The 8,525-nt window shown below is 39.0% G+C and overlaps 1 pseudogene; it reads left to right on the top strand.

Moving 5' to 3' along the window:
- The first annotated feature begins 7,469 nt into the window (after window positions 1-7,469).
- Window positions 7,470-7,981, top strand: LOC119511545 (annotated as a pseudogene).
- The last annotated feature ends 544 nt before the right edge of the window (window positions 7,982-8,525 follow it).

The raw sequence follows: 8,525 nt of genomic DNA, 5'->3' as shown, positions 1-8,525 counted from the left end.
GAATTTATTCTATTTGGAGTTCTCTGGGCATTTATGCTTTGTGTATTTATATTGTGTAGAAGGTTTGGGAAGTTTTCCCCAACAATTTCTTTGAATACTCTTTCTAGACATTTACCCTTCTCTTCCCCTTCTGGGACACCAATGAGTCTTAAATTTGGACGTTTTATTTTATCTATCATATCCCTGAGATCCATTTTGATTTTTTCAATTTTTTTCCCCATTCTTTCTTTCGTTCTTTCATTTTCTGTTCTGTGCTCCTCAAGGAGGTTGAGTTGTTGTTCAGCTTCCTCTAATCTTGTATTATGAGTATCCAGAGTCTTTTTAATTTGGCCTACAGTTTCTTTAATTTCCATAAGATCTTCTATTTTTTTATTTACTCTTGCAATATCTTCTTTATGCTCTTCTAGGGTCTTTTTTATGTCTTTTATATTCTGTGCCATGCTCTTCTTCAAGTATTTTATATCCCATGCCATGCTCTCTTTGCCTGTCTGTAGTTCTTTGATTAATTCTGCCAGGAACTGTGTGTCTTCAGATCTTTTGATTTGAGTGTTTGGGTTCGGGTTCTCCATGTCATCTGGTTTTATCATATGCTTTAAGATTTTCTGTTGTTTTTGGCCTCTTGGCATTTGTTTTACTTGATCTTTAATTTGTTAGAATTGCAGTTTGGTGACATACACTTTCTCTAACTAACCAGCAGATGGCGTCCGTGAGTCACTTATTCCCCTCAAGTCAGTTCTCCCCAACTTTGTGTTATGTGGGGATCTGATTCTTTTGGGGTCCAATTGGTGCACTTAATTTGGGTGTGTTATTGGTGCTGTCTGCCCTCAATGAGGGGCGTGTGCCTGAGTGGTTAGGGAGGAAGGGCAGGTTTAACAATCAAACCTCCCAAGTGTTCCCGGAGATTTAAGGCTGTTCTCTGCCACTAACACAAAAGTCCTTGGTATTGGCGTAGGTTCCCTGGGATTTCCAAGCAGTTCCCCCCTCCCTGCTGTGCTTTTCCAGGACCTCTGTTGAGGTGGGGAGGGCCATGCCACGTCACAAGTGAGCGCTGGCCTCCAGGGAAGCCCTGGGCTGCTGGGCTGTGTAGGGGCGTTCCCAGCCCACTTCAAAGATGGTTGAATGGGACGCGTTAACTTCCCCTTTTCTGCACAGCTCCGCTCTCCCAGCTCCAGGACAATCAGCCGTGGGTGTAGTCAAGGCCACTGCCCACGGCCGATATTGTGTTGTGTGAGCGGTGCTGCAGGAAAGACTCCCTGTCAGGCTGGGTTTCTTGTCTCAGTTCTGTGCTGTGTGTTCGGCCCTGGGCAGGAGCAGCCCCGCGCACTGGGGAGACGGCTGCAAGACTCTGTCCTTTAGTTTTTATCCCCATTTTTCTACTCGTCCATACACTAGATAAAGGGGGTGTGATCCACAAGGTCTTCACAATCACACTGTCACCCCTTGTAATCTACATTATTATATAATTGTCTTCAGGAGTCCAGACTGCTGGGTTGGAGTTTGGTAGTTTCAGGTATTTACTTCTAGCTATTCCAATACATTCAGGTATTTACTTCTAGCTATTCCAATACATTTCTGGTATTTTGCTTAAAGGCAGCATTAGCAAACTAGAACACAAAGTAAGATTGTTTTCATTACATTTAGCTTGATTATTTATATAGGTGTAGCAAGAGTGTTAATTTGTTGTATGAGCCTTAAGTTTTCTTTGCTGAAAGTTTTAGTAAGGAATCACAAATTGAACTTTTAAAACCACTTGAGGCCAGGAAGCCAAGTCAAAAATTTGCCACCAGATTTCTCCATCAATTGGTTGAATTTCTGTCTTCTGAAAGGCCTCAAAATATCCTAAGGATTCTAAGCCTGCAAAGAAGTGGGTTTCTTTACTCATCTGTAAAGAGTAAACTATAAGCCAGGTACTAGGTCAGTTTTCCCAGGATGGCTTTGTGAGCATTGACTCTATAAATTGAAACTTATTTCCTTAAAAGTGCCTGGTCATATATAATTAAATGCACACCATTCTTTTTATTTTTAAGCAGTTTTATTGAGATATATTCACATACCATTACAATCCATTCAAAATGTACAATCACTGGCTTTTAGTATAATCACAGAATTGTGCATTCATCACCACAATCAATTTTAGGAGATTTTCATTATTACAAAAAGAAAAGCCCCATACCCCTTAGCAGTCACATCTTAATCCCTCTCTCCTTCCCCAACCCTACATAACCACTGATCTAATTCTGTCTCTATAAACTCATTTATGTTTACATTGTATATAAATGGATTCATACAATATGTGGTACTATGTGTCTGGTTTCTTTCACTTAGCATAATGTTTTTGAAAAATTATTGTTTTTATTTTTTAATTAGGTTGCAATTCAACACTGTTAATTACACTCATAATAATGTAATACTATCACCACCATCCTTTTCCAAACCTTTACAATCAACCTAAATAGAAATTCTGTGCAAACTAAGAATTAGCTCCCCTTTTTCTATCCCCATTCTATCCCCTGGTAATCTATATTTTAGATTCTAACTCTATGAGTTTGCTTATTATAAATAGTTCATATCAGTGAGATCATAAAATATTTATCCTTTTGTGTCTGGCTTATTTCACTCAACATGATGTCCTCAAGGTTCATCCATGTTGTCACATGCATCAGGACTTCATTCCTTCTTATAGCTTAATAATACTCCATCGTATATATATACACCACATTTTGTTGAAGAATTCATCAGTTGATGACACTTGGATTGCTTCCATCTTTTGGCAATTGTGAAAAATGTCGCTGTGAACATTAGTGTGCAAATATCCATTCAAGTCCTGCTTTGGGTACTTCTGGGTATATACCTAGCAGCAGAATTGCTGGATCATATGGCAAGTCTATATTTAGTTTCCTGAGGAACTGCCAGATTGTTTTCCACAGTGGCTGCACCATTTTACATTACCACAAGCAGTGAGTGGGTGTTCCTATTTCTCCACATCCTCTCTAACACTTTTAGTTTTCTATTTTTTTAATAGTGGTCATTCTAGTGGGTGTGAAATGATATCTCATTGTGGTTTTGATTTGTGTTTCCCAAGTAGCTAGTACTGTCAAGCATCTTTTCCTGTGCTTTTTAGCCATTTGTATTTCCTCTTTGGAAAAATGTCTCTTCAAGACTTTTGCCCATTTTTAAATTGAGTTGTTTGTCTTTTATTGTTGAGTCATAGGATTTCTTTATATATTCTGGATATGAAAACCTTATTGGATACGTGGTTTTCAAATATTTTCTCCCAGGTTGCCTTTCCTATCTTGACAAAGTCCTAGTAGGCCTAATCTGAGACACATACTAATCAGAATGTCAAATACCAACAGTAAGGAGAATCCTGAAATCAGCAAGAGAAAAGTGATTCATCACATATAAGGGAACTGCAATAAGAGTATGTGATGGTTAGGTTCATGTGTCAACTTGGCCAGGTGATGGTACCCAGCTGTCTGGTCAAGCAAGCACTGGCCTAACCATTGCTGCGAGGACGTTTGTGGCTGATTAATAAACCAACAGGCTGGTTTATTAAATCATCAGTCAGTTGGCTGCAGCTGTGACTGATGACTCAATGAAGGACATGTCTTCCACAATGAGAGAATGCAGTTGGCTGGATTTAATCCAATCAATCAGTTGAAGACTTTTAAGCAAGACAGACAGAGGACGTTCCTCTCTAGGCTTCAGCTTCTCTCCAAAATGTCACTCTCAGTTGCTCCTGGGGTGCCCATCCTTTCTTAGCTTCTCTGAAGCAAAAGTCTGCTTTCAAAGGCCATCTCCAAAGTGTCTCTGTAAGCTGAAGCTCCTCTCTCAGCTCCTGTGCTTTCTTCAAAGTGCCCCTCTTGGCTGTAGCTCCTCTTCAGAGTGTCACTCTCAGCTGTACTGAGTTCCTTCTGTTTGTCAGCTCATTTATATGGCTCCAGTGATTTAATTTAGACCCACCCTGAATGGGTGGGGCAACACCTCCCTGGAAATCATCCAATCAGAGTCATCACCCACAGTTGGGTGGGACACATCTCCACGGAAAAACTCAAAGAATTACAATCCAATCAACACTGAAACATCTGCCCACACAAGATTACATCGAAGATAATGGTGTTTTGGGAGACATAATACATTCAAATTGGCACAGAGTAAGTGCCGTTTTCTCATCAGAAACTACAGAGGTGAAAAGCAGTGGCATGACATATTAAACATACAGTAAGAGGAAAAACTGCCAGCCAAGAATTCTTTATGCAGCAAAACTGTCTTGCAAAAATGAGGAAGAGTTTAAAATATTCACAGAACTAAGACCTAAATTTAAGAACTAGGACCATAAAACTTCTAGAAGAAAATGTAGAGAAGCTCTTCAAGGTTTTGTGGTAGGCAGTGGTTTCTTAGGCTTTACATCAAAAGGAAAAGCAACAAAAGAAGAAAAAGATAAATGAGACCTCCTCAAAATAAAAACTTTTGTGCTTCAAAGGACTTTGATCCATTTTGAGTTAATTTTTGTATGAGGTGTGAGTTAGGAGTCCTCTTTCATTCTTTTTGCGTATGGAGATCCACTACTCTGTTTCGAGTATGTTGTGCTTCTTGGACATTTATATTTATGTCTTTCATAAGAGTTTGGAAATTTTGGGCCATTATTTCCTCATATATTCTTTCTGTCCCTTTTCCCTTTTCTTCTCCTTCTGGGACATCCATGATGTGTATGTTTGTGTGCTTCATGCTGTCATTCAATTTCCTGAGACCCTGCTCTATTTTTCCATTCTTTATCTGTTATTCTGTCTGTGAGATTTCAATTCTCCTATCTTCTAATTCATGGATTCTTTCCTCTACCTATTCCAATCTGCAATGGTATACCGCTAGTGTATTTTAAATCTCTACTATTGTGCCTTTCATTCCCACAAGTTCTGTTAAGTTTCGTTTCATTATTTCAAAGTCTTTATGCTTGCCCAGTGTCTTCTTAACATCCTTTATCTCTTTAGCCATATTTTCCTTCATCTCCTTGAATTGATTTAGGAGATTTATTTCAAATTCTTTGGTTAGTTGTTCCAAATTATGTGTCTCCCCTGAAGTTTTAATTTGTTCTTTAAAATGGCCCATATCTTCTTTTTCTTTGTATGGCTTGTAATTTTTTGCTGATGTCTAGGCATCTGATTATCTTGATGGGTTTACTCTGAAGGTCAGTTTCTCTTGCTTGCCTAGGGTTTTTTTGTTGATTGGCTTTGTGTTTAGGCTCTTCTTTGACACTTGATTCAACTTATTCCAGACCTTCAGAATGGCTCATGTTTAACTGAACAGATTTTTTCAGCTCTTCTTTGTCTGATTCTTGCCTTGTGTATGTGGTACAATTTTTAAGATTGCACTATTTGTGCAATTGTTTCATCTCCAGGAGAAAGCTTCCTTTCCTCTGTTCCTTCTCTGGGAGTGGGGGTTGGGGGCTGGCAGTTGCTGCTGAGGGCTTTACTCACAGTTCTTTCAGTGTCTCAGCCTCTTTTTACTGCTCTTCCTGGATGCTGTACAATGTTCCCCTGGCCTCCAGAGCCCAAGAACAGTTGTTTCAGACAATTTCTTACTGTCTACTGTTTTTGGAGCAAGTTTTTGGAGCAGGATTGAGGACTGCAGCCCCTACTCCAACTCTTCCTTGGGAGCAATCAGCACCATTCTTAATATGACATTCCAATCAAGGCCTTAACTGAATAACCAATATTTCCAATTATGTCCCACAAAAAAGGAGGATAAATTCTTATTGAACCTGTGCAAAAAACCATATTGTGATGAAAATAAGAATATTCAGTAAGATTTCCCAATTCCAGAGGTGTCAGGCAGGGAGAATAAAATATCATTTATAACCATGTTTCATTTCAGTTTACAAAGCAGACTCTACTAAATTATAATAAGCTATAGATAGGTTAAGAGGAAAGAGAAAAGGCTTCCTTATATACCCAGAAAATAGAACATTAAAACAATATCAACAATTTCCAAATGACACTGCAATTGTCCCTCATCAGTTCATTCAATCCTATGCAATTAATTCTTGTTATACTGCATCTTGGATTAGCAGTCTCATGAACCCGTTTGTTTCTTCACTAGAGCACTGGAAATACTGTCTTGGTCCAAAGTTGTTTAAGTGATGCTATCAGAAGGCTGTATTCAAAAGTATCTGGTAAAGTGATTTTCTGTGGCACTTTGAGACACCTTCTTTGTTGAAGATAAACATTCTGGCCTTTAGCTGATTGCAAGAGCTTTTAGGGAAGCAATAGAGTAAAATGGAAAAACAAAAACTCTGTAAATGACATAAAACTTAAAATGGCTGTGATAATTTATTACTGCTAATTATCAAATGTTGAAGATCTGATGAGAGTTTATTACAAGAATAATGTAACTGATAAGGAAATTTGTTTGTTTGGAATGTAAAACAAGATAACAAAGTCAATTCAAAAATCATTTTAGGCAAAATAATTATATGCATAACATTTAATCCTATTTCAAAGAAGACAATGAACACTACATCTATTTTTTTTTAAATAGATGAAACATAATCTTCACAGAGAAAACAGTCTTGAGGTGTAATATATAATCATCCTGACAAAATGTTCATGTTGTACATAATATGCCATAATACACCAATTATACAGTAAGAATATACTTTAAAATATAGTAAGTAAAGAAATTCATTAAGTCTGGAATAGGTCCTAAACATCTCTTTATTAATAAAACTCCATAGTAAGTGATGTGAATCCCCAATGGAAAGTCACTAGCTTAGAATATGCTGTATTCAAATTGAAGAAGCAGAGATACAATCAAGATAACATTTAAAACTCCAACTGAAATTATGACTGATAATTTGTATCATCATTGTCTAATAGCAGGCAAAGTAGCATGAGGACTCTGATAAATAGAAGCATGTCAGGGAGTGCCAGGATACTGACAATTCTCTAGGAACATCCCATGCGGTATGTTCATCACTGCTATCTTCAAATGAACCAATGAAATAAACATTTACAAAATTTTTGGTTTTAATTTCCAATAGCCTACAGTTTCTGAAATATTTATATTAATAACATTTCACCATACAAATGTAACCTAGGGAAGGCTTAGCATCTCTTCTGATGTGACAACTCTTCCCATGCAATTCATCAACAGCAACACACCAAATAAATCTAATTATTTCTAGCACCTCTGTTTCTATAAGGTGAAAGAATCTTTCTGTGTGATTTTCCAGGGTCTTTTGGAATACCTTAAAGATAGTTATTTGTGCAAAGATATCTTGAAAGTTTTATTTTATTTCCTTTTATAAGATTCCATTTTTAGACATTTTCGCGGAGAGTAGCCGGGGTTTCCTGCTTCAACAGTGCTTGAACGGAACCCGGCGCTCACCCTCCTTTGGCCGCCACTCCGGGCAGCCCTCTGCCGCCGTTCCAATGCCGCGCAGCCGCCGCCTCCTTCCCTCCTCAGCCGCCACCATGACGACCAGGGCCCCATCGCAGGTGCGCCAGAACTACAACCAGGACTCAGAGGCCGCCATCAACCGCCAGATCAACCTGGAGCTCTGCGCCTCTGATGTCTACCTGTCCATGTCCTACTACTTTGACCATGATGATGTGGCTTTGAAGAACTTTGCCAAATATTTTCTTCACCAATCTCATGAGGAGAGGGAACATGCAGAGAAACTTATGAAGCTGCAAAACCAGCACGGTGGCCAAATCTTCCTTCAGGATATCAAGAAACCGGAACGAGACGACTGGGAGAGTGGGCTGAATGCAATGGAGTGTGCATTACTCTTGGAAAAAAGGGTGAATCAGTCATTACTGGACCTGCACAAACTGGCCACTGACAAAAACGACCCCCACTTGTGTGACTTCCTTGAGCCCCATTATCTGAATGAGCAGGTGAAGTCCATCAAAGAACTGGGTGACTACATAACTTGCACAAGATGGGCTCCCTGGATTCTGGCTTGGCAGAGCATCTCTTTTGACAATCACACTGTGGGAAACAGTGATGATGAGAGCTAAGCCTTACACCGTCTTCCCCAGGGCCACAGGGTGACTTCCATGGTCACCACGGCAGTTGCATGCATGTTGGGTTTACCTTTACCTGTTCTATAAGTTGTACCAACATCCACCAAGTTCTTTCATTTGTACCATTCCTTCAAATAAAGTGATTTGGTACCAAAAAAAAAAAAAAAAAGATTCCATTTTGAGAAGGCAAAAATCAAAAGTTGTTAGAAGATTGTAAAGATTGTAATATATAAAATAGTGTTTTAGTTTAGTAGGCTGCTCAAGTGAATAGCATGAAATGAGTTGACTTAAACAATGGGAATTGATTAGCTTATGGTGTTGGGGCTAAAAGAAAGCCCACATTAAGATATGCATTCTCCCCAAAGACTGTGGTGTTCTGGAGCTGGCTGCTGGTGATCCTTTGTTCCTCTGTCACATGTCAAGGCACATGGCGGTGTCTCCTGGTCTCTTCCTTCCCTCTGGGTTCCTTTTCAACTTCTTGCTTCCATGGCTTTCTCTTTG

Source organism: Choloepus didactylus, chromosome 16, assembly GCF_015220235.1.
Source record: "Choloepus didactylus isolate mChoDid1 chromosome 16, mChoDid1.pri, whole genome shotgun sequence".
Taxonomy (NCBI): Eukaryota; Metazoa; Chordata; class Mammalia; order Pilosa; family Megalonychidae; genus Choloepus; species Choloepus didactylus.
Note: the sequence above shows the minus strand (reverse complement) of the source record. Positions and strands in the feature narration are given on the sequence as shown.